General features: G+C 41.5%; 1 protein-coding gene across 1 annotated transcript in view; it reads left to right on the top strand.

Annotated features, from left to right (window-relative positions):
* The first annotated feature begins 5,312 nt into the window (after nt 1-5,312).
* The window catches only part of ptp4a2b (protein tyrosine phosphatase 4A2b), a 36,603-nt gene continuing 15,366 nt past the window's right edge, over nt 5,313-26,549 (top strand). The window contains exon 1 of the mRNA XM_080734718.1: nt 5,313-5,452. The gene's annotated coding sequence lies outside the window, so the exon portion shown is untranslated. The remainder of the gene's footprint in view (nt 5,453-26,549) is intronic.

Raw genomic sequence — 26,549 nt, 5'->3', positions numbered from 1 at the left:
TCCTTATTTTTTGTGTGAGTCTACTAGACATTTCAAGGCTTTCTCTTGTGTACTGTATGTTGCATTTTTGTTTGTGTGTTTTTTATCGTTTGGTCGTCTCCTATTAGACATTTGAAATGCCGATTTAAGTTACATGTGGCTATTACTCTCTATGTCCTTCATGTTTTATAGACAATGTCACTTGCTTGCAGAGTTTGCATATGTGCAAATCATTTAACAAGTGTCAGTAAGATCCATGTACTGTTTCAATCACACATTTGCTTTGACTTGTTTCTATTTTTCTGGACAAAAAAGAAGAAAAAAATATATATTAAAAAAAATCTTGCTTCGGTTCTTAAGGGATATTTGTTTGTTTTAGTTTTTGATAAATACAAACGGCCATTCCCATTTGCACATGAAATTAATGAAGTATTTATACATTTGTGATAATTTAATAGGAATGCCAAAACCGACCACCGAAGCCTAGAACGTATAAATGATATTTAACACCATTGCTGAGTTAAGAGCATTTACAGTTACGTAGTTAGCATTCTAGCATTGTTTGTGAAGGATTATTTGTGGACCTTTATTTTTTGGTGTAATGTACAATGTATCAACTTATAGGTTTTTGTCTTATACATGGCTATTGCGTGCACTCTATGCAATGGAATTTGGGTATTAAATGCACTCTTTTTAATTGAAAATGTTTTGTCTGCTTATACAAAATCTACAGTACTTGATTGTATTGATACCACATCAATAAATACATTCTTGTACATCTGTCTCTGATCTTTATTCTTATATTCCCTTTGTGTGCTTCTTAACTTATATGATATATGAGATGAGATAAGATAAGATACTGTAATATAAGATACCTTTATTGATTGGCAGTTGTAGGTGTCACAGTGGCAACAGCAGTTGGAACACAGGTAACAGAAAGAGTCAAAAGCCAAGATAAAATGAAATAATAGTTAGAATTAAACAAGACTTCTGCGCAGTTTAACATTAGCATAAATACATCACCAATGAATATACAAATGAATATATGAATTGATGGACTCTCAACAGTGTGAATGTACTGGTGAAGCCTGTTGACACTGTACACACTGTACAGTGTCAACAGGCTTCAACAGTGAATATCTGGGTAATACGTACGTACAGTCTATCAACCGTGAATAGCCTACGTGTATATGAATGAATGAACTATCAACAATGAATATATGAGTGAATATTAATTAAGAAGATTGTCTGTATTTCTATAACGCTGTTATCCAAAGTGCTTTACCATTTGTGTTACATTCACACACACATTCAACACACTGATGGTGCAGGCATCCATGCAAGATACCACCCCCATCGGGGCAGTTAGCGGTAGTATTTTGCTTATGAAGCCAGTGAAGAACTGGTGCCACTCTACCTCCTGAGACCTGAACCACTGTCACCTACGTACTGTATGTCATATGCTAGACTCAAAGCCGGTGTAGTAATCCAAAAGAACAGACAGTGCCATGAGTTTAAGCAGGAGTATAATCCCAAAGAACAGAACAGAACAGAACAGAACAATGTGAAGACTTTCTAGAGCAGGTATAGGTGATGGCATCCGCGTCCATCATCCATGCAATGTTTGTCAGTGTGATTAAGTGGGGACCCAGGCTGCCCCGCTGGCCCATGGGGTTTGGGTGGTCAAAATGGTTCAGCTGGTTTGCACTGCAGGGTCCCCTCAACCGCATTACTTGGCTTTTTGTAGCCAGTTATTTGTCTGCACCTCCACCGCACGCACGCACGCACGCACGCACGCACGCACACACACACACACACACCCACACCCCTCTGGAGCCTCATGAAGTATATTGGTGGTGTTGTTTCAAATATTGGAAGCACATTCAGCCTAATATTTGGAAAAGTGTTATGGCAGATTTGAGATTCACAGTCAATTTTTGCAGCGTGCAAGTAACACAACGGACACTAGAGGGAGATAGGTGACAGGTAGGCCTACATGATTTGTATAATTTACTACTCTTAATAAAGCCTTGTTAATATCTGTTAGCTTATGCATCATCTAATGCAGGGTTTCCCCACTAAAGTGGGTTCCGTGATGCCAGTCCAAGGGTGCTGCATAAATAGACCTATTTGATAATATTTGGAATTCATCAATATCACTTCATCAATATCATGCTGGGGTTCAAGTCAAGTATAAAGTTATTTTCAGTCAGTTCTGATGGAAACGGATATTTCTCCGTATAGCCTACTGTATCTCAGGTGGAAAGATGTGCACATTTACCTAGCATAATATGATATAAGATTCTAAAAAATTAACAGCGTAATTCAGCAGTGCCATGGATGGAAAATGTTTACAGGGGTGCCCTGAGTCAAAGAAGTTTGAAAACCCCTGATCTAATGTCATCTCCAACTAAACAAAGGTAAGAACTCTTCACATGGGCTGCTTCAATATTATCATATCGAACAGATCACATCATGTGAATGTTGAGGCCAGCAGTCTGTCTCATAAATTTTTTTTCTTTCTGTAGGTGATGAAAAATGATCTATGGATGAGTCAGGAGTCTCAGGACACAAAATTGGTCATGCACAACACAATCTAGTGTAAAGTAATTATTGATAGGCCTAAGTGCCACTTCCATTAAAGGAAGACTTCACCACTTTTCAAGTACTTCATAATTAGTCCGGGGGGCGGTTACCTAAACCTAACCTCCCACTGAGCAATAGTCGGATATTACACGACTAGTTATTTTTTAGCCATCATTTCAACCAGCTAGAATCCGGTTATATTCACACCGAAAATATACTTTGCAATTTATTCCATAATTCGACAACTATTTATTAAAAAAACAACAGTAAGGTGCTTATAACTGATCTCCTAATATTGGACTAACATAATTATAATATCCGTTGATCATTATTAAAGGGGAAGACCACCCATTTTCAATATTGAAATATGTCATTAATATACCTTAGAGGAGTTGTGTGGAAATAGAAAAAAAGTCCCCCCCCTTCTGTGTTGTAAAGTACAATGTGTGATGTCATCAAGTTGTAATTTACAATACAAACCCAAAACTCAATCCTCCAGTTCTAGGGAACACAGAAGGGGGGGAACTTTTTTTCTATTTCCACACAACTCCTCTAAGGTATATTAATGACACAGTTCAATATTGAAAATGGGTGGTCTTCCCCTTTAAGTATAGTTTAGATCTAGCCGAGATTTAGCCGACTAATTACCCTAACCCTAACCTCGCCTACCAGGCTTTCAGAGAGAAAGCCTGGTGTTCGTTCACAACAGGGTCTCCAGTGGTTTCCGCGCCTAAAGCGCGGAAACCACTAGAAGAAGCTGCGTCGCTTTGATTTGGTTCCCACCGTTTGTTTCCCCAATCCCTATTAAAATGCTCGAGTAGCCTAGTGTGGTCTCGCCGGTCGCTAAAAGTTGGACTAAAACATGCATATACCAAACTAATTTTTCAAAAGCAAAACTACTCCGCATCGAGGAGTTTATTAGGTAGGCCCTAAAAGTATGTCCTTGAGCGCAGGGGAATTATTTTGGGTTAAAACTGTTTCCGGTGGATAGTTCCGGCCAAATTGTAGTCCTTTGAGTACTACAACATGACGTTTTGTGGTTTCCGCTCCAGACCGGTTACAAACCCGAAAAGTGAAGTGATCCCAGACTACCCTAACCCTAACCTCAGTGGGGGTATTTCTGAATTGGGATGTTTCTAAGTGGGGGTGTTTCTGAATGGAGGTCTGCCCCCTCCGGGGTTAGACCATTCAGAAACACCCTCACTCCTCAATGTTCAAGATAAAATAGCAAAAAAAAAAAAAATCTACTCGGTCTGTGTCTCTTAGGAGAGCTGTGGGTAGTTCAAAAACCTGTCTGCCAGTGACATCACCGTTAGGTATTTTTTTAAAAATCTTGATTACAAATATATATATTGCTATTATCACGAGAACAAAGGCTTCCATTATAACATTGCAACTTCTCAGGAATAGAAAAGCCTGCAGTTTCTATTTGCTTGGATTCTCCATTGATGATGTCACTGGCAGACAGGTTTTTGAGCATCCCACAGCAGCCCTCCTATGCTATGAGACACAGAAGGGGGGGGGGGGGGGAGTGCTATTTTATCATGAACATAACATAAGTGAGGACCAATTAGGCTATGTGAATATAAGTTGAAAAGTGGTGAAGTCGTCCTTTAAGGTGAATCTCTCATGTTTTGTTGCACAACAAATCGTGGTCACTTTTCAAGACTGTCGTCATTGCGATGACCCGCGTGTCACCATCACGCTCCCTGCGTTGCAATGACGCTCGAGCAAAATAGACCCATAGACCGCGGAGACTCCTCCCTGGTAGAGTCAAAGTCCCATCGCCCGGAGGGATGGTCATGTTGTGATTCGATAGTTGGTTGCGTTGTTGTCGACATTTAACAAATCTAATAATAAATATCTTTTCAACTATATCAGGGAGAAAGAACAATATTGTGCAGGAAAACAAACCGAATGTAGCCTATTAGTTGGCTTCTGCGAGTCCTGCCCACGGGGTAGTTTGAATACATGTTTGTAGTCTCCTCCTTGGCAACCAACTAGCAGTGGTTCCCAAACTTTTTAGCCCGTGGGCCGTGACTCAAAAGAGAAATTAGACGCTTGACTTTGAAGGGGAGTCCCATAGTGAACATAGCAGATCTACAAGCTCACAATGCTATTCGGACTAGACAGATCATCTATTTTCACTACATCTTTAGCAATTGTTTTCTAATTCATGGAATTTATACGATTTTTCTTTTATTTCTTCATGAAATTACTGGAAAATAACTGAATTTTGTTTTTAAATCATGAAGAATTATGCTTTTTTGGGGATGTTTTAAGCAAAATGTAGGAAAACAAAACTGATTGATTGAAGACTTTATTAGAAGTTTGCATAGGAAAGGGTAGTTTCATGACGGTACAGTTCACTGGTACAAGGTCAACTAAAAGGAGACCCTAGAAAAGCACTTGGCTTATTTACACTGGAAACCATTGAAGTATCTCATCATCACTGCTTACTTACTTGGGAAACAGTGAACTAGCCCAGTTTTTCCTCAAACTTTCAGATTTCAAGGAGGTCTCCCCTTATAACTCTGACAGACTGTGTACAAATGGAACCAAATGGACGCGTTGAATAGTTACAGACTTGTATAAAGGAACCTAGATGTGGAACCCACTTCTTTGAGAACCACTGAACTAGCCAATCGCAGCGCGACCGTCCCGCCGCGCGATGGCATGGAGACAGACGGACGGAGCGAGGAGACGACGCTCCTCCTCCCGGCAGCTCAACTCCAAAACCCAACGGCCAGATTTCAAGCCGCTGCCACATTGAAGAAGAACAAGAGCAAAAAAAGGCGACCTTACTGACAGACAGCAGTTACTTTCTGCCTTCTCCCTCCACTTTCTCCGGGATAGCAAGGGGATTTCAATGTTCAGCCTGCTCTATGTGAGTACCGAGGACCCCGGCCAACCGACGGCTTTCATGTTTTGGTTCCGTTTCTTGATAAGTGTGTCACTACGCCGAAGCTACCGTTAGATACGGCGTAGCGTTAAAAGTTAGCGAACGGGCTGCTAACGAGGTCAGTGGTGTGAAGTAACTACAGTGTAATGTACTTGAGTACACTTTTTAAGGTATTTGTACTTGAGTATTTCCAATTTCAAATAGAGCCTACCTTTTACTGCACTAGATCTCGGATCCAAATATTGTACTTTAACTCCACTACATTTATTTGGAAACGTTAGTTACTAGTTAACAGATCAGATGTGTTTTGTTATCAAACATACATTAACCACTTTTTTAGAAATATTTTTTTATACCTATGCTATTTGAAAAAAGCTCTGCAACGCGTTGTGAGCCTGTAGATCTGCTATTTTCCAACATTTTGTACTTTTACTTTTGGCACTTTAATTAACACATTTTGATGCCAACACTTGCATACTTTTACTCAAGTACATTTTGAATTCCGGACTTTTACAATTGTTGCAGAGTACTTCTACGTTGCGGTATTGATACTTTTAGATTCGAGTTTTTCTCCACCACTGAACGAGGTTAGCCACGCCGAGCACAACACAAGAGAAGTTAGCTAGGAAGTAAGCTAGCAGGTGTAGCTAAGACAAGTATCGCCCAATTTAATAACATTTTGCGTTTTGCCTGGGTAGGCTGTAAACGGACGAGCTGCCAAGACCCTTGCTTTTGGTCAGAACTTTGTGATTTGAAGGTAGCGAGAAAGTAAACGGGTTTTAAAGTGGAGTGGAGATAGCTGTTTAAGCTAGCCGGCTAACTTCGCTAGCTACTTTAGCCTGCTGACAAGGCTCGGGGTATTTCCTGGGAACCTTTTTAAAAGGCGACTGGCCGTTATTGACAGCACTTTGTCATATTCCCAAGTACGTTTTGGCAATTTTGAAGAACCACTGCACATTTCACATTTGATATATTCCAATGTTTTCTGCGTTATTGCTAAATTACAGCCCACACTTGCTGTACAGTTAGAATCATGCTTGGTAACAGCAGCAAACTAACCTTAGACATTGAGGTCTTGGGCGGAGGATAAGTTAGATTATATTTGTATACCTCTTCCCTGCCGACAGTACTAGTGAATCAGTGAAATGCATATAATTGTCACCATTGTTAGATCAATTTTGGTGCTCAGCAATTAGGGCAATACCATACTCTCGTTTGTGAAGGGTTAGCGTTAGCCTTTTAAAGCCTTCCGCCCTTTATGAAAATCTGACCCAGCGCATGGTTGGCCATTCTTTTTCCAAGTCATTTTAGTATTGTCATTGTGACGATGGTCATTTTAGCAGAAGGACCGGGTATCTGTCTGGTAGTTTGTCTAAGATTGTTGAAGTTGGTTAAGTTGTATCACTACTATGGACTAATTCAACCATTGGCTTGTTATTGCAAGCCTAACTAGACTGTTCTTGCCAGAATAAGTTATTCAGCCTTCCAGAAAGATTTGGCTAACGCTGGAGTTATATGCCTGTGTAATTTAGTCCTCTCCCTGGTTTCCCAAAACAGAGAGGATCAAAACCATTAGCCATGTATGTGGGTTAGTTGGACTACAATTGAGGAAACGCGTTTTGGAAGGAAATTGACAAGAGTAGATGGGACAGACACAGACAGACAGACAGACAGACAGACAGACAGTAGTAACTAGTTCTCATGGCTTTCAGTTTTTTTCTGATCCCCCGAGTAATCATTATCAATGGTTAACCAATGTGAATGAATACCTTAGCTCTGTACACACCTATAATTGTTGGATGAGTCAATGAGTAACTGGTGTAACAGGTAAGCTAATTGTACATTCCTCCTTATGAGTCACTGCAAGGTGACCTAATTTTCCTCCCACATGCATTGTGTAGTACAAGATGAGCATGAAGGATACTTTAATCATTTGTAGATTATCCTTCATGATGAGATACCAATTCCTAATTTGTGTACAGTAGTATGCCAGTTTAAAGGGGAAGACTATGTTGGTAGAGGTTTGGGTTGACTGCCAACCCAACCTTGCCATGATGTATCAACATTTCCTTTTCTTTTTTTGACTTGAAATTGATCATTTAAATTATGCTCCTTATTGAGTTAAGTGAAGAGGCTCAGAGAGAGAGATTGATCTAAAATATTGGGTAAAAGTACATTTTTAAATTAGATATTTTTTTCATGGTATACCGCTCATGAATATATTTTTTGGTTGTTCTATACTGTCAGAATCTGCTTTGTTTGTATTCTTTTACCTGCTGAAAAAGAGCCTGCAGAGTGGTTTTGCCGCGCAATGGGTGCGTTTATATGCACATTCAGAATGGCATTCAGAATGAACTTATTCCGAATAGAGCTTCATACCCAAACGTTTACATGGGACCTGAATACAAGTATCCCTCATTCCACTGTCGTTTACATGACCAAAGGATTCATTCGGAATAGAACTTTGGGCATGCGCAAAGTAGGCCTACTTCAGGTTGGAGAAGGGGGGGGGGGCAGTTCAGACAGCAGTTCATTCCGAATGGAGCGTTTATATGACAAATGTATCCCGATTGAAACGGCATAAACCACCTCTTCAGACCAGAATAAAAATTCATTCTGGTCAGACCGGAATGGCCATTCCTAAACGTTTATATGAGCATTTCTATTCTGAATGAGCAGTCATTCCGAATATAAGTGGAATACATCTGTGCATATAAACGCACCCAATGTAAGTCAATGAGGAGCACATCTTGGTTGATTCTATTCAATGGAGCAATTACTTTTCATTTCTTGTGCACCTTTGGAGTTGCATCATGGCAAGGTAACTTCACAAGTTTGGGTTGTGTAACACAACCCAAACCTACCAAGTTGTCTTGCCCTTTAAGCTTTGTACATTAGTGTCTTAATTGAGTACCATTAGAGCACAACACCCAGTGTTTGTTCCTAGTTGCATTTTATTAAATAAGTAGGTCATGTATAAGGTTGACCTCTTTATATGAATGCTAATTGTCACATGATGCTGGGGCCCAGAAATAGCCTAGCGTAACTCAGTGCAAATACAGTACAGCCCGAGGGCAGGCCCATGGAATGGGAGGCCCTCATTCATGGGATGCCATACCACATGTCACAGTCACATTGCCTGTGTTTATCCACTCTCTGTAAATTGCATTACATTTCAGTTCATGTATGTCCCTGCCTTTGCTCTACTGCACCCTTTGTTGAATGCTGTAAATAAGTTTCTATTGTGGGGAGTTCCACATTTTTGTAATATCAGCACAGTAATGGCATAACAATGTTTGTCAAAGGGCTGTAAAACTGACAAGATCTACACCAGAGGCTTCATTAGCAGCATAGCATGTTGCATTTTTATTGGGAGGGAGTCATTTGAGCCATTTTAAAGATCTAGATTTGTCTGATCTGGTTTGAAGCCTTGGATCCAAGCAGTCAGCTCTGAACTCATGACTAGATATCCAAGATCGCTATTTTTCTTTGTTATCCCATTTGCTGCATTCAGTATAGGTTCATAATCTGTCTATAAACTCTTCCAAGATCGTTGTCAGCATTGTCTTAACATCGTTTGTTCACTTGAACAGTTGGTCTGGTGTTGAGAGTAGTACACATAAATATAGCCGGATGGGTGTGTGACATTTCACACTTAACAGGCTGGTACCCCTCTCTGTATGTGCAGCATAAAAAAGGAGAGTGAGGCAGGAAGGGAAGTCCTCAGCCTTGGTTACCGTAACTGTGAAAGGTGAGCTCACTGTCCGGTAACATGAGGATCTGGAGGACTGGCAGGGGGTGGGGTTCTATGTTGTAGTGCTTTGGCCGACAGCGGGGTGCCTCGTTGTTGAAAGGTGGGGTCAAAGAGGTCCAGTTCCACGGCAACAGATTTGTCCTTTAAAAAAAGTTGTATGCCCGATTAGGGATGGGACGATACGTGATATTATCGTTTATCGTGATAAAAAACACTCACGATAATCGTATCGTGGAGATTTCATTTATCGTGATATCGTCCTCCGTCATGCACTGAGATCAATTCACCCTTTATTTGCAGAGCTGCATATCCAGACCGGTACCACTGTCTTAAACCCTCTGTATCAAGTACGTATATTATAAGTACCTTTTACCAATTATAGTCTTTTTTTTCACTCTCTATCAGATGTCTTTGCCCAAAAATAGCCATCTACAAGCTCACAACGCGTCCCAATGTGACGCGTTGTAACTTGTAAGCTTGTAGATCTGCTATTTTTTGGTAAAGGCTCCGCCCTAGGATAATGGATTTTGATTATCATGATAATATCGTAAATCTTGATTTCTTTTGTCACAATCGTGATATGAAATTTTCATATCGTCCCATCCCTGTGCCCGATGTGTGTGGCTGCAGGGAGAAAGGAGCACAAGCTTGGTTTTATTGTGTACTGGATAGTGAAGCACCCTGACCTCCAACAAATTTTGTTTGTTTGAGACTGGCTTTAAAGTGATGCCCTGGAATTAACCTGTGCCACTTCCTTTTCATCATTTGGAGCATTAGTTGAATAGGCAGTAGGCACATCTAATCGGTAGCCATGGGCACCTTCTGTACCGTCTTTAATGTGTTGTTTGGCGAATCCTGCCTATGCTGGCGTTGTGCTTGTTTACTGTTGTTGCCACAGCAATGCAATAAAGCAAAGGACCAAGCTAGGTAGCACAGTCAGTGTCTCTGACAGACTGACAGCTCTTCTAGAGGCTGCTGCAAGGCCATCCGCTGACACTAGCAACAGGTAGGAATAGGATTTCCATTGTCCGTAGTGTTTACAGTTCCTCTGTGTAGCTACAGCTAGACCATAGTTACAGATGGGAAAACACAGCTCTGTGCCAAAACATGCTAATGTAAAGGCTGTTGTTGTTATTGGAGCTGTTGTTTTTGCTCCGGTACCTTTATTACCCACCTTTCCTGATCCAGAAAGATTTATTGTTTTTATGTGGCACAGTGGTCTGGAAAGTGCTGGCCTGACACACGCACACGCACACACACACACACACACACACACACACACACACACACACACACACACACACACACACACACACACACACACACACACACACACACACACACACACACACACACACACACACACACACACACGTGTGTGTGTGTGCGCGCGCGCGCGCTTGCTGTGTGTTTTCCATTCCTTTGCCACTGTGCTGATTTCTCATTGGAGGATGTAGGGTCTTTTTCTTTTTAAAGCTGCTTCGGTTGATTATTAAAAAACATGAAACGTGTGGCTCCCACTCACAACATCGCCCGAGGCAGCTCTGTTTTGATTGGGACCATAAAACAGAGGGAATGGGTTTGGCCACTACTACATTTGATTGATGATTGCTGGCTATATTTTATACCTCAGGTAAATGTTGAAATGAAGGTAACTTAAATTGTTCCTAGATCTGTGCCATAGGTAGCAATCTAAACCCGTCACCTTTTAGCGCTTATATCTGCTTATACATGTTCCTTCTGTCTGTCTGTGTAAATGTTTAAAGAGGAGCACCACTGCTCTTCTCTGATCTCCTCGAGACACAAACAAGCCCTGCATGAGCACCCGTTGCTACCCTTGAGATGATTTGTTGGTATGGCAACAGGCATCCCCTGACGTGCTGTCAGAAGGCCATGTTATTCTCCAAATGTCAAGGATTGATGCTGTGGTGGGATTCCACACCTCTCGGCAGGAATGTGAGCAGGCTTTCCCTTGCTGCAAGGACCATGATGCTGGCCACATTGTGCTTTCTATTTTTTCCTGTCTCATTATAATGGCATGATTGCCCTGTGCTAATCACATTACCCTCACTAACTAAAACACAGACAATTGGCATAGAAAATGGCTGCCGTCGGTAATTTGCCAGTATGGAAATTTCACTGAGGACAGTGTTTGGTTAAATCTTGGCACTATTCATGACAGAAAGCCATGCATGTTCCAATTGGTCTAATCGATGTTGTTGTCACATAGACCATGGCCCTACTACTAATTTGTTAAACAGAATAGAGTGACCTCATAGATTAGGGATCACAGCCACCGAATGTCTATGGTTAGCCATACATGTAGATGGAGCATGAGCCCTGGCCTCACTCTGCATGCGTCGCTGCCTTTCTGTGCGTGTGGGGGTGTGTCTGACCAGGCAGTGAGATGACCTTCTGGATGGGAGACGATTTAGATTTGTGACAGGAGATTATGACTCATTAAAGAGCTCAGAGGCAGCTGGAGAAGTCCTAAGACCCATTTTCCGGAACAATAGGGCTGTCTAGGGCTGTACATTTTCAGTCCGACACGATACAGCTAGATAAAAAGGTAGGACAGACGCTACACAATAGCAGGTGTAGATGATCTAAAATGCTGCTTGTTCTGTTCTGGAGTGGGTCTTTAAACATTGTTGGTTATCTTAAAATGTAAATATTACATTGGAGTTCATAAATGAATGACCTCTGTGGCATGAAGTTATTGCAAAAGTATTGTTACTAAGTTACATTGCGGAAGCTATATCCAATTATCCATGGTTGTTCTAGATGGATAACGTCTCAGCAGTCATTTGGTGATCCATTTAAATAGTTAAGGAGAAATGTTAGTCGTTACGCCAATGAAACTGGTGAATGTTCAAACTGGTCGGTCCGGGTAATTGGCTCTACTCCTATACAGTATAGCCAAGAACATTCTGCCACTGTCCTTCCCATACTATCTTCTTAGGCTTGATATTTCATTGGATTTGACTTGCAAATGCAAGGTCTGGAAACTTTTTATATAATTGGAAAACCTAGGTAAATTAGCTAAGTTATGTACACTGGGTCTGGAGTGGCCGCGCGCACATTTTCAGCAACGGATAGTTTTGCAAATGGTTGCCGACGTCTTCATCCATAATAACTTTCCTTTTGTAGCCTAAGGCTTATAAAGTTATGAAGACCTATATCACTAAAATGAAAAAAATAAATAAAAAAATGCTTGTACACAGAATGAATGAAATGTATTTTGGCTCCTGTACGTGCATCTCAAATGCAGGCCCAGCCTGGCTGCTTGTAAGTTAGTCGGTTGATCGTAAGGTTTGCTGCTGAATTCTTCTTTGTCTCCATCTGTCATGGAACGCTTGGTCTAAGTGATTTATCATGTTGCTCATGCTTCTGTTGTATTGGAGAAGCATTTAGCTAAGCTTACCTACATCTTTGACATTGTTCTCCTTCGTGCAATAGTCCCAAACAGAGCTATTTGTTTTGTATTTCCCTTGCTCTTTTTAATCTAGACCTCCAGGTCCGGAAATGCTTCTCTTGCGGAACATGTATTCATTATGTAAATGTTTGGGAGGACTCCCCGACACAGAAAATGTCAGACAAATTGCATTTCATACTTATGTTTGATAGCCAGACCCTGCCCACATGGCTCCCGCTGATGGCGAGTGGAGACTTGCTCAAGCAGTGTGTAATACCAGCACTGCTGGAACCAATGGTTGAATTAATACCTGCATATTGCGACTGCGACATGCTGTGGGAAATTTGTGACTGACATATGGAGGTTGTCTAGCGTTGAGTTGTGTTTATGAATGGTCACTAGAAAGAAAGTCCAGGGGTGTTTGTACGTCCTAGAAATTGGCATGTTATGATTCTGCACACCTCATATTGTAGTTGTGGGCCAGCCGAACCAAACAAATTTGGCCTGTTCTGGTGTAGTATGGCAAACACCTGCCATCACCCAATATTGCTGTGTTAACAATGGCTGTGTTTACATGGGCAGGTATATTCCACTTTTATTCAGAATGACTCATTCAGAATAAAAATGCTCATGTCATACACCTCAGAATTCAGAATTAATTCTGAATACATTTTTCATTTGGGTTTGGAGGGGTGGTATATACCGTTTGAATCAGAATAGACATTTATTCAGGTTCCATTTAAACAGTTTGGGTATGAATCTCGATTCGGAATGAGTTCGTTCTGAATGAATAAATATTGTAACTGTAGCCATTGTAAGTCTGGCCCTAGACAGAGCAGCGCACACTGCTCTAGCAACATTAAAGGGGCTACACCATGCATAATAAAAAAATATGTATTATGTAAATATTGGCCCATATTATGTTTTATACAGGTAAAAGCCTAAACAATGGTCCCGTTTTATTCCAGAGGTTTTGAGGAGGAAGGATAGGAGTAGGCTATCTGAGGTAGTGAGGTAGCCTGCAGCTACCGTTAGCCATTCATAATAATTTCATTATCTTAATAAGTCAATGCTGCCTTTTCTTTCGTTTTTTATTATTATAGGTGACCATTCTGAATGGCTTCATGCTTGTTCTTGTTGTTTTCGGCTTTTTGTTAATGTTAACACGTGTGTGAGGAAGAGTTGACGCTGCACTGGAGTGGAGGGAAGAGCTGCTTGTTTTCTCCCCGGGCTAAAAGCAATTTTTGCATAAATCAGTTACAATCTAACAACAAATAGTTAATATGATGGCGGAGCAAGCACTGCACAGATAGCAAGTCTTTGTACACAGTAAGGTTGCAAGTTGCAACCTAACTTACCTTGAATATCGTTACTGTCGATGTAATCAATCCAGTTACTGTAACCCTTCAATTTTAATCCTTTTGGGAATGTTGATGTTGTCATCTGCCCATTTGTCAATTTGATAAAAAAAAGAAAAATGGTTGAACAGAAGTTGAACTCATATTTTGGGACCATCGCTCCATTGTTTACAATGGTTTGTAATGCAGGCTGCCAACTTATGTGGTCATGTGATCCAAGATGGCCGCAGTGTGAATATAAGGTCAATGAACAATGGTGGTGTCCGTGGATTTTTTAAATGTTTCTTTTATACTGTGATTTTTTTTAACATGGAATCTGTTGGCAATTTGGCAACTGCGTCCTATGAACCCAGTAACGCTAACATGAATGCATGAACGCAGGACGCAGGCCACCCAGCATCTCTGCTTACATAAGCATGGGGAGAACTGTTCAGACACGCCCATTCAGAAAAAAAAATACTGAAATGAAGGTGAAAGACTGAAGCCCCCGGCAACACGAGTATGGATCTTTTTTTATATCTGTATAGAAAATAATCCAGGTCCACGCGACAATAGATATCAAGCTCCACATGATCAGCTCCAACGAGTATGCCAGGCAAGTAGATGGCGCCATGGCGGTAAGCGATATGTAATACCATAGAAGAATAAGCTGAGCAAACGGTAAACAAACGGTGCAAACAGTAAACAAACGGTGCGTGGACTGCTTGGGTGTGTGTGTGTGTGTGTGTGTTGTGACTCTCACATGCATGGAGCACCATGCACACATGTTGTGACTCACTCTCTCTCTCTCACATGCATGGAGCACCACGCACACGGCCACACGCACATCATTTCAACAGCTCCATATTTCATGTCTACACAGATCCACTGAATCAGATATTTTGTTAAACCTTCAGTTATTTATCCATTTACATAAAGATCTGTTTTAGCGGCCGAAATCTCTGTTTGCGTGTGGCTGAAAGCACCAAACGTACAAAAAAATTGCCTTTAGAAAAGATCCATGCTCGTGTAGCCGGGCAATAAGTGTTAAGGAGAAGGAGAAAAAAAAGAAAAAACGTTTGAGTGTAGAAGGCAAAAAAGCAGGAAAAGTAGAAAAAAGGTTAAATTCATGGTTTAGCTCCTTTAACTCCTTCAGTTCGTTTTAGCGTTCCCTAAAAACTTTTGGATCAACAATGCCAATATTAAAAGTGGGGGTGCACTGGACTTTAACACGGTAGCCAAACGGCAGTCAAGGTGAGCTGTTTAATACCATGTAATTCTGACATCACTTAAACATTCAAGTGGGGAAAGGAAAAGGTGTCTTGCATTGCATGATTTAAATAGACCTCATCTGAGAATTTAAAGGACTGTTAACCGGCCAAGGGAGAAAAGTTCAGATTAGTTATTGTGTTCATACACACACGCGCACACATACATACGGAGTGTCATCTTCAGTTGAATATTCATGTTTGATGTGAAAAATGTTCACTCTGGTTTTACTTCATATCCTTCCTGTTTTTTGTTTTTGCCAGTATGGATGTGAAATAAGTCTTATGTTGCATTCATAGTGATCTTAAAGAGTCAGATATACGTTTGATGAAACCACATGAACCTTACTATTTGACCAGCAGTGTAACAATATTCTCTGACCCCTCCCCACAAATAATAGTCAGTTGTTGTAATACTGCCCATTTTCTACTAATTTTAAACTTCATTGATGGGAGGCTGGTGCTGAATTTGTCAGGTTTGAGGAAATGAGCAGCCAGGCTGCTACATGGCTGGCCTTCGACTCAAACTCTTTTCCCAAACCCTATTCCTGTCTTTCCATTCTCCTTTCTAAGGTACCGAGTCATGGTACGGTCCACTCCTTTTCCAAAGAAAGAGCAGTGCATGTCCTCAGTCGTCCTCCCCACACCCTCCATCTAAGTGCTATCGCAGGCCTTTGATCGTCACACTGTTTATCTGTGCTCACTCAGAGGCCACAAGGAAATGTGATAAGTAGGCTTTTCTGCGCGTGTAATATGTATTCGCATAGGGTGTTCGTATGTTCAGGAAAACACAGGCTGGGTTGCACATTCTCTCACCACAGAACAAGTCAGAATAACATCTGCAACAACACCAAAAGATTGTTTATGTGTAGGTGTGTGCGTGACTACTTTGTGCTTCATTTTAAGGCTCATCATAGTCTAGGCTTTGTGTTTAATTGTAAACAGTAGTGCTTAACCATTTGTCAAAACCACATAGCCTATTTTCTTTTTGATATGTCCATGCTTTATAGCTCACCTTGTTAACAGACCTTTCGCTGTTGTACTCTTGAGGGGATCAAACAGGACTTAATAGGCGAGGTAAGACTTACTTTGTGGCAAACTTTGAAAGCCTTCAAAGTACTATAGTATAGCCACTGAGGCACCCAAGGAATGCAGAGAGGCAGGCCTCAGGAATTGTGTGTATGTTTGTGTCTTTTTTGTGTGTGTGTGGGAGTATGTTGGGTATGTTTGGTAGAGCTGTATGTTTAAATCTGGAAACAGATTTCAACATTTAGGTGAGTTTCTGGCGCCACATACAGGGGACCTATTTGCCTATTGGCTGTCGCGGCCCTCCAGACAATGGGGGGGAAGGGGGGAAAAGAACTGCATTAGAGCCAATCGCAGGCGAGTTTAACGCTCCTCCAGACTATGGGTTACAAACGGCAACGGGAGTAGAGATGGGATTTATGGCTCTTTGAAGTGAGCCGGATCTCTGGAATCCGTTCCTTTCAAAGAGCCGTTCAAAAGACTGGCTCATTCTAGTTACTATAGTTACTTACTTTGTAGATTTTGATTATAATTACAACAAATAACTTATACAACCCTGTATACATTTATTTCTGACATATATATAGGTACATACCTGCCATTTGAAAATAGCCGATCTACAAGCTCACAATGCGTTGTCGTGTTTTTGTCTATTTCTGGGTGTCATAAAATCACGTGCAGTTTCAGTCTTGGTACTGGTTTACTTCGATCTGGATAAAATCTTTGTTTGAAAGCAGCTTAATAACAAAAAATATTTTGAATTGATCCCAGTCTAGCACATACATTAAAGTCGGATTTACACTTTTTACAAAACTGTTCTAGTAGGCCTTGCCATGAACCCATATATCAGCGTTCGGACATGGTGGCATTTCCAAGTCCTTAGGTCTGAACAATATGGACAAAATCTCTATTTATGCCAAATATCTCAAAATCTATACGATAACAGATACAATTTCATATTTGATATTTTAAGTGTTGTCTAGTGTTCAACATCACTCTTCATTTTAAGTACAATTGGTTCGCACTTGCTATTTGATATTCTAAGTATAGCAGCTAACTAAGAGAAGAAATCTAAGCATTATTGAAAAAAATAATATAACCACTCAATATCACTCTTAATTGGAGTAGCCTATTTAATGGTTCTCACATTTATTATTTGATATTCTAATTGTAGCAAACTATGAAGCAAGTTGGAGGAATTATGAGTAATCTGAGACATGTATGCTCTAGTGCTGGGCGATTCTTGCCAAAATGAAAATCTCCTCCAAAAATGATTTTCCTCCACAAGAATCTAGATCACGATTCTCTCATGATTCTTTGAAAGCGTAAAATTAAACCAAATAAGGGTCCATTTCATTTATGTAATAAAAAATAAAAATAAAATATTTTATTTTTAATGTGTATAACTTGACACATGCTATGCTGCTTGCTAGTGCTACAGTCTTCCTTCACACTTTAACTTTCGGTCAGACAGTCAGACAGTCACAGGGAACTGCAGCACATAACGTTTTTTTCTACTGGCAAAGAACGCTTGAATATCTGACTGTGTGCGACTGTGCGGTGTGTGTGTGTTGTGTGGTAGAGGGATAGAGAGAGCAACGAAGGCACGGAGCGCTCAGTGCGTGCGGTGCGTGTGTGTGTGTGCTCAATGTGCTGTGGTAGAGAGAGAGAAAAAGGGGAGATAGCGACGGAGGCACAGAGCGCTCCATGCTGGTGTGCGGACTGTTGCCCAAATGTTTTTATTTCGTTGCCACAGTGTCATGACGTCATAGAATCGCCGTAATGCGATGTCATTAGAAATGAGATCGCATAGGAATCTGAATCGAGATCGCGATCCATTTTCGATTAATCTCCCAGCACTAGTATGCTCGTTGCGCACACACGTCCCGTGCCAGAGATGAACTGGCTTTCAACAAGTTGATGTCAACCAGTGTGCAGAGAAACTGAGGTACTGGCGAAAACAGCAGCATGTTGCTTGCTTTGGAGTTTGTAATTAAAATCGCCCACATCGTAATCAATATTAATATCCTAGCATTTAGTGTTTTACATCTGGTAACAAAAACATTCTTTTTGTGGCCAGAGTACACTTCCATCTTATATGAATCTCTGAGTCAATTTCAGATTAATACTCTAAGAGGGGGAGCTGCCCAACCCCCCACTTTAACATGCTTTAGTATTCCAGACAGGGACGACCACAAGCCTGAGTCAGACCGTCTGCTCTTGCAGCTACCTTTACAGAGGTAAACAGTCTAAACACAGACATGCCTATTACTCTCTTTGACTTACTTTTTAAATCCTAAGGCTCCAGTCTGCCAGAAAGGACTATTCTTATACTGAATATATTTTTATATTGCATTGCCACCTTCTGCTAATATTAACCATTGCCTTAGATTTACCTTACCTAACCGTATAGCAGTTCAGCTCAGGCTAGTGCTTTAAGGAGAGAGTACTGATGAAGCTACACCTGTTATGTCAGCTGTCCCATGATGACTGGCTGCTTATGATGATGACTGGCTGCTTTCTAAGAACCCTTTGGTAGGAATTCACCGCATTATCACCCTGTCACTGGAATAAAGTCAACACAAATGCCAAATCTCAGTATCACTTTCTGGTCCTGTGGCAGTTATGCAAAACTTGGTGTGCAATTTATGAGAGGCAGAGCAACAGAGCTGATGCTCCCAGCTGGAGTTTCAAGTTTGTGTTGAATGGGAGAGAAAGCTTCTCTGCCCCAGTCCCATCTTGTCCAGACATGCCTGGGCTTTTATTTTCTTCACTGGTACTTGGGCTATTGTAAACAGCAGAGACCCAGGAAAGGAGACAGGGGTAACTGGAGGCAAACATGGGCCCCCCGGGGGGAGATATAGTGACGTCACAAGTGGATGTATGCAAAGGAAAGCTATGATTGGTCTTTTGAAAAAGTACCTACCTGCGTGGTCCACCGTAATGGGAAGGAACGGGAAAGGGAAGGGGGCCATTCGTTCCATCTGTACCCAGGAAGGTTAGCAACTTCCTGGGCAGCAGGGCAGAACCTCCCCTGGAGTTCATGCTATTTAAGCTCACTGATGAATCCACAATAAATTGTCCAGTGAAAATAGTCATAATAAATGGAGCATAAACTTATAATATAAATTATAATGGCATTTAACTGATAGTATTAACAAATTAAAGCAAATATATAATATAAAAATGATATGAAGGAGAACAAATTGTTTAGATTATATGAATATAATATAAAGTGGAATAATCGTTTAACTGATAAAAAATACGTGGCGAAAAAGTAACTTAACAGGCACGCCGTGTGCACAAGGCAAAAATAATACATGATAAAAATGTTTAAAGTGGAATTAATAAATTACATTTGATAGAACATAGATACAATGATCTTCACAGCGTTCTTGTTAAAGTGATCAAAATATGTATAAAGTGGAATTAATTGTTTAAATGACGTTTGAACGATAAAACGTGGATAAACTTAACCTGCCTCGAGTTACCCATACTGGCAGGAGAGGGATAAGAAGCAAAATGCTGTATTGGCATTGATGCTTACCTGTATGGGAGTTTGTTTATTACGTGTGTTCATACATGACTGATGGGGTGAGTGGGCAGTTGTCCATGGTGCTTCCTGTGTGCCGATTGCAGCAGTGACCTGTCATGTGTCAACATGCCCTGCATCGAGTCCCCTCAATGCTGGACTCTGACCCAGGAGCGGATAGCTAGCTGATAGCTGTCTTGTTAAAGTATGGTGGTATTTCTCTTTGCTTGTGACCCACTAGAGGCTCAATGTGACTACATTGTCTGTGTGGGTGTGTGTATATTTGCTTGAGTGTGTCAGTGAGAGTGGCCTTGTCTTGAAGTGTGAGCCACCCACCGCGTAGCCTATCGCACCACTGACGTCATGGCAGGCAACCAGCTGGGTCCTCGGGGCAGGTGTGAACTACAGCTTTATCTAGGCCAAACTATCACTCGGTTGTATATCTCTTGCTGCCCTTTAGTAGACTACTCACTGTCCAGTGAGTACGGATGGGACGATATGAAAATTTCATATCACGATTATTGTGACAAAAGAAATGGCGATTTACGATGTTATCGTGATAATCAAAATCCATTATCCTGGGGCCGAACATTTGCCAAAAAATGGCAGATCTACAAGCTCACAACGTGTCGTGAGCTTTTAGATCGGCTATTTGTCTTTACATATATTATAAGTACGTTTTACCAATTATAGAGGGTTTAAGTTATACCGTATATGCAGCTTGGCAAATAAAGGTGAATTGATCCCAGTGCATGACAGAGGACGATATCACAATAAATGAAATCTCCACGATACGATTATCGTGAGTGTTTTTTATCACGATAATATTGCGTATCGTGACTAAAGACTATCGTCCCATCCCTACCAGTGAGCATAGGTTGAGCACACTGAGGAGCTAAAAGGCTCATGTTGGTCAATCAAAAACCAAGAGACCATGGTAATGAAGGGAAGCCTCTGACCAGTTCTCTCCTAGAACACACACAATGCATCAGGAAGTGTTTTGTCTGATTTTCACATGTCCTCACAATACAATCCCAGGATTTATGCGATAGGATTTATGTAAATTATCTGCAACTTCCCCTTTTGTGCATGTGTGCGTTCGTGTGAGAGCATGGCCTGAACTTTGGCACAGGATTGTGGGAATTGCGCATAGGCTAATTGAATTGAATTGATTCTTGCAAATATAGTGCTTAATAATACTACGGGCAATTCCCAAAAACATACAGCGATGTTAATGTATTCAGCCAATGTGAAAGTAGGAGAAATGGTTGGAATGTGCCATTCATTCTCTCAAAGGCTACAAGCATGAGAACCCTCCTCTAGCAAATACTTGTATTATACTGTGTCATATGATGGGTTTCACCCACTGAAAATAACTGATCTATAAGCGTGTGTGATGCAATGTGTGCTTGTAGATCAGAGCCTTTTTAGGCGAACGACACAGACGTACCAATAAAATGCTGGCACAAAACGTTTCTCCTCCATTTCCATCTCTCTCTATTTGTTAATACTCAAAATATATATTTTAATGTCATTTCTGTTGACAGTGCTATGCGTGTTGTAAAAATTACCAAATACGTAGGCGGTCTTTAGTGTTGAGACCGGATCTGAGGATTGAGCTTTAAATGGAGTACAGAGGTGGTCTGAACGTGGATTAACTGAATGGTGTACCATTAAGGGAGATTTAACGCAGACTGCAAGTGACCCAAGTTGGTAGTTTAGCACATCTAACAGCAGCTAAATGTGTCCCTATTATTTTGTTATTATTCATAAATAAGGATGATGAAAAAAGATGATCTACAATATTTGTATAATGCCAGAGCTCATTGTGATTCTCTGTGTCACAACTAAGCTACTAGACGATTATGTAATAATTGTGACAGCCCTATGTGTGGGGCAGCAATGCCAAGTTTTTTTTATCTCCCCCTCATGCTGTCCACGCTGTTCTCCTTGTCCCCGAGGCCAAGGTCTCAGAAGCAGTGCAGGGTTCCCTCCCATGTCCCCCGTCTCTCCCTCCACCCAGCCAGGGATGGCAGGCACTCCCGTGCTCCCTGGCTTGACGCCCACACAGCAAATTAGTCCTCCGGCTGCTCCAAGGCAGCGCAGGCCAGTCAAGCCCAGTCTGATCCCAGACAAAACAGCAGCAAGACACCCAGGCACACCCATAGACCACCAGACAGGGCTGGACGCAATACTAACATCTGACCCAATGGGAGGAAGAGGATGAATTCAGACATTCCACATTTTGTGTATACGGTTAATGTGTTGCTCCAGGCTGTAAGGACCTGTGTGTCCCTCTGGTGCTGTTTGTCTAATTTAAATGCTGCTTCATGTCATCCTGACAGAAGCCGGTTTTGAAAGAATTCATTCAAAGCTATTTAAATTGCACTATGCAAATTAGACCAAGAAGTGCAGCTGATACTGCTGCTGCTATGATGACTCTTGCGTATGCTAAAAGTCCCTGTTTGCTTGTGACCACCTCTGTGCCAGCTGCTGAGCTGGATATGTCGTCCATATTGGTTGGGATTAGGATACTGCAGTGGCTATTACTGTGGTCTCAACCTGTGTTTGGGTCCCCACGTGATTTATTTTTGCCTGAAAGAAAAGAGAGGGACCATTACTGCATCAAAAGTAATCAACAAACTACTATAAAACTGGTCATACATTGGCCAAATTGTCAAATAATATAAGGAAGAGGGAATTATTGTGGAAAAAGACGATCTAAGCTTGTGAGCTTGTATATCTGCTATTCTCACAATTTATGTGTGGAACTGAGTCCATTGAATTCCTCAACACCTACAATTCCAAGTGCTTGTCAGGGTGGGGGGCGTGGGGGTCCCCAGTTCAAATATGGTTATTTTGGGGGGGTCGCGGCCTGAAAAGGTTGAGAACCAATGGGGTATTCAACAATTCTGCACCCAGTTCAGACACAGATGTATGTGGGATATGGCGGAGGAGAGGGAAGCTTTGGGAGACCATTAGACGAGCACTTGGGCCGTATTATGTGGTGGTGCTCCCAGTTGGCTCAGGTCTTGCGTGTCAGGGAGCTGCCTTGCCTCCACTTTATCAACTCCCATGGCAGTAAAATCCCTTAGATGGTGAAAGGCGTTTAATTAGCATTGTGTTATAGAGAGGATCTCTCTTAGGATCCCTCACTTTCTGTGCTCAAGCTGTGATAATGTGAAGACTGCAATTCAGAGCAGTCAACAACTTCATGGACATAGCTCATATCAATGAATTAACTGGAAAACATTCTAATTGATGATTGAATCTAAATTGATGAGTCCTACTCACTATTGCACTTGATGGCTCATTTAAAACCCATTTAGGCCTAACCTATAGAATAGGGCTAAATCAGAAATTAGCCTACAAAACAAATATGTTGCTACATACTGTACATGTACTGTAAGCCCCTCCCAAACAGCAAAATGTGTTCCCGGCCTGAATGGGTTAAGCTTTGAATGCATGTACAAACAAACATGGTGCATTTTGTCTGTGTATTGTGTATATATACACATTCAATTGAACCAGTAGATATCACATTTACTCATACTACTCAAGCCTAGAAAATACATTGTATTGATTTAAAACCGTTAAAAAATGTGGTTATTGCCCTTTTTCTTTGATTATAATTGATTAGTTGGATTAAAGTTGCAGTACTATTGTTAATCATATTTGTATACTTCCATCTTTTTTGGACCATGCATTAAACGAGATGGTTTTATCTATACTATTATTAGAGAGGTCAGTCAGTAGGTCAGTCAGTCAGTCAGTCACACAATGCATTATCTATTCACTCGCTTCAGCGACTGATCCCAAATTTAACATGGCATTGGCCATTAGCATTATACACACGGTGACGGAGCCCGAATTTAATTTTTCCCAAATTCAAGCTATTTATTAGCGTTTCTTCACCACTTTTGTTCAAGATCTACAGCCTGTTGTCAGGGTTACGGTCCGTTCCTCCAGGCCATGGGATCTGTAGCCCCGGGCCCACACACACCTCTCTCACAGTTAGGAATGTTGCAGTGACGAGAGTCTCTCTCTCTCTCTCTCCATGCATGGGTCACGCATGCACCGGGTGATGTGTCATCTTCCAACGGGTATGGAAAAATTATGTGGAGCAAGCACATACATCCCCATACTTTTATTCACCTAATTTTGCTGTTAAATTATTTGTATCCATCATAAATATACACTCCTACATGGGCTGCTCCTTACATTATGATGCTCCCACATATTCTCACACACGCACCAGTTACAGTTACTTTCCCCATAACCCACACTCTGCACATATTTTGCAGCCCATATCTTCGAACGGGTAAGGTCTAGTTTAGAAACAATTTATACATTTTACCCATTCATCTTTGTTTTGAATTATGTGGCAGTAATTTTGTCTATATTATGTATATTGTCGCTATTATTAACCCTTACTCTAATGAACTGATAGGCTAATTGCTAGTTTTAGAGTCTAATGGACTGATAGGCTAATTTCTAGTTTAAATTGTTGGTCAAGGGGCGCCTGCTGGCCTGCTGGTCTGGGCGCATACCACTTGGGCATTGCCACATGGCATGGATGCCTGGCAGCGTCGCCAGTTGGGTTCCAAATCCGGACGACCTTTGCCGCGTGTCGCTCCCCGTCACTCCCTGTCACTCCCCTTGTTTCCTGTCGGTCAACTGTCCTATCGATAGAGGCAAAAAAGCCCCCCCCCCTCCCCCCAAAATAAACAAATCTTTAAATTGTTGGTCTAACTTACCATCAGCTGGTGTTAAGTATCTGAGAAATCATGGTGTACACATAGCTACGGCCAAGCAGTAGGCTACTTTCTTAATCTTTCACATCATTGCACATAAGAATAAGAGTGAGAATCTGCAGCAGCAGTAACTAGCCCAACACTGCTAGAGTATGGAATGGGGAGACATTCTAAATTAATATTGCAGCCTGGACCAGCTAGACTCCCATTTATCATAGTTCTGTCCCAGCCATAACCCTTCAGGTTCCATCGGGTGCATTCTGGCTCGGGAGGACATTGAGAACTCTAATCGTGATACTGTGTGTTCGCATTCTCTTTATCACATGTTTAGGTCCCCTTGTTCTGTCTGTTTCTTGATAGCATGGTTCTTTATCACTTTGGTTGGTACAACCAATGCTTTTGTTCTCCCACACTTTTGTTCCATATTTTCTTTTCCCCTCTGTCTCTCTCTTTCTATCTCTGTCTCTGTGGCCACAGTGTGGGAGATTTCTTTTCAGAGGCCAGCTGATTGGGGCTGGTCTCCCTATCAGCTGGCCCCCCACCCCAACTTAACAATCACACTGCTACTCCAAGGGAACACGTGACGTTGGAGCAGAGCATCAAGGGAACTCTCTCTGGGCCAATGCCTAGGCCTCTCTGCCTTAACTCGCTGACCTTTCTCCCAGTTTAGAACACACACACACACACACACACACACACACACACACACACACACACACACACACACACACACACACACACACACACACATCCTATCCTTTATGTAAGTGGAGCTGACATTTCTCAGAAGTGTGTATTTGTGCATACGTGCAAGCTGGATCACACAAAAAAGAACTCTTGGGGCTAATGTTGAGGGACCGAGGCTGCACTCTTGTTTCATTAGATGTAGCTATGGTACAATCATTATCAGGGGTTGACACTAACAGTTGCCCGATTGCCTGGAGCAAGTAACACATCTATTAAGGCAAGTGGAGCTTGTTTTCTGGTCGCCCGAACGGGCAAGTGGGTATTTATTTACAGGGTAATTCTTCCTTTACTTTTGGGGGTGTATATAGAACCTTGATTTGCTATTCACACAACATGAGATCTATCTCCCCATAAACACATTTCAATGTCCTTGTACTCTCTTCCTGTGACTTGCATCAGCGGACACATACAGCAATACGAGTGTGTGCCATGGAATGATTAAAAAGGCATTTGTATCAAATCAGATTATCCTGTCGCGAGCAACAGCAAAGTGAGCAGTGCTGTATTAATTTCACCCCTCAAATATCTGTTAGATGTGTCTTGAGCATATGGCTGTGTCCTGCCCCAGTGTCTGTGTGTGCATGAGTGTGTGTCACTTGATGTTGTGCAGATATTCCTGTCTCTTTGCCCAAGGAGTTTATGCTCCTTGTTAATTTGATTGTTTCAGGCTAGGCTTGATATGTGCTGATGCAGGACATCAGGACAATTTAGCGATTCGGACATATTTAATCAAACAAGTCCTGGTACATTGTTTCGTGTTACGTTGGTTGATTTTTGTTGTGCCAGAGAACTGCCATCAAGGCTAGTATAGCCTAGTAGTCGGTAGTACTCATGGTACCCATGCTTTTATTTTCATTCATGTTCGGTTCGGCTCAAAAAGGAAAGCCTGGGCTAACCGTCTGAAAACTCTGGCATAGGAAGTGGGACTTTCCCCAACCAGAGTGCAGACGTCACTCCAAATGGTGTGACGTCAGGGCTCTTAAGCTGTGTTGCGTGTATCAAAACAGCGGCGCAGTTCGGCCAGTGGAGACGCCCCTCTCGTTCCGCTTGCCTCTGATTGGCCTAAGCCCGTTATAAGTTATCTTGAGTATGACAGTAGTTCGGGTTTTAATGTTAAAGTAAAGGCGAATTTGAATAAGCTTTAAGGAAATGCTGAGTATGAACGTTAATTCACATTTTATGGGTTCCTTAATAGTTTCCTACAGCCCATGTTTTACAAATGTATTACATTTTTGGCTGTTGTAAATAA

Source organism: Nannobrachium achirus, assembly GCF_963921795.1.
Source record: "Nannobrachium achirus genome assembly, chromosome: 10".
NCBI lineage: Eukaryota > Metazoa > Chordata > Actinopteri > Myctophiformes > Myctophidae > Nannobrachium > Nannobrachium achirus.
Note: the sequence above shows the minus strand (reverse complement) of the source record. Positions and strands in the feature narration are given on the sequence as shown.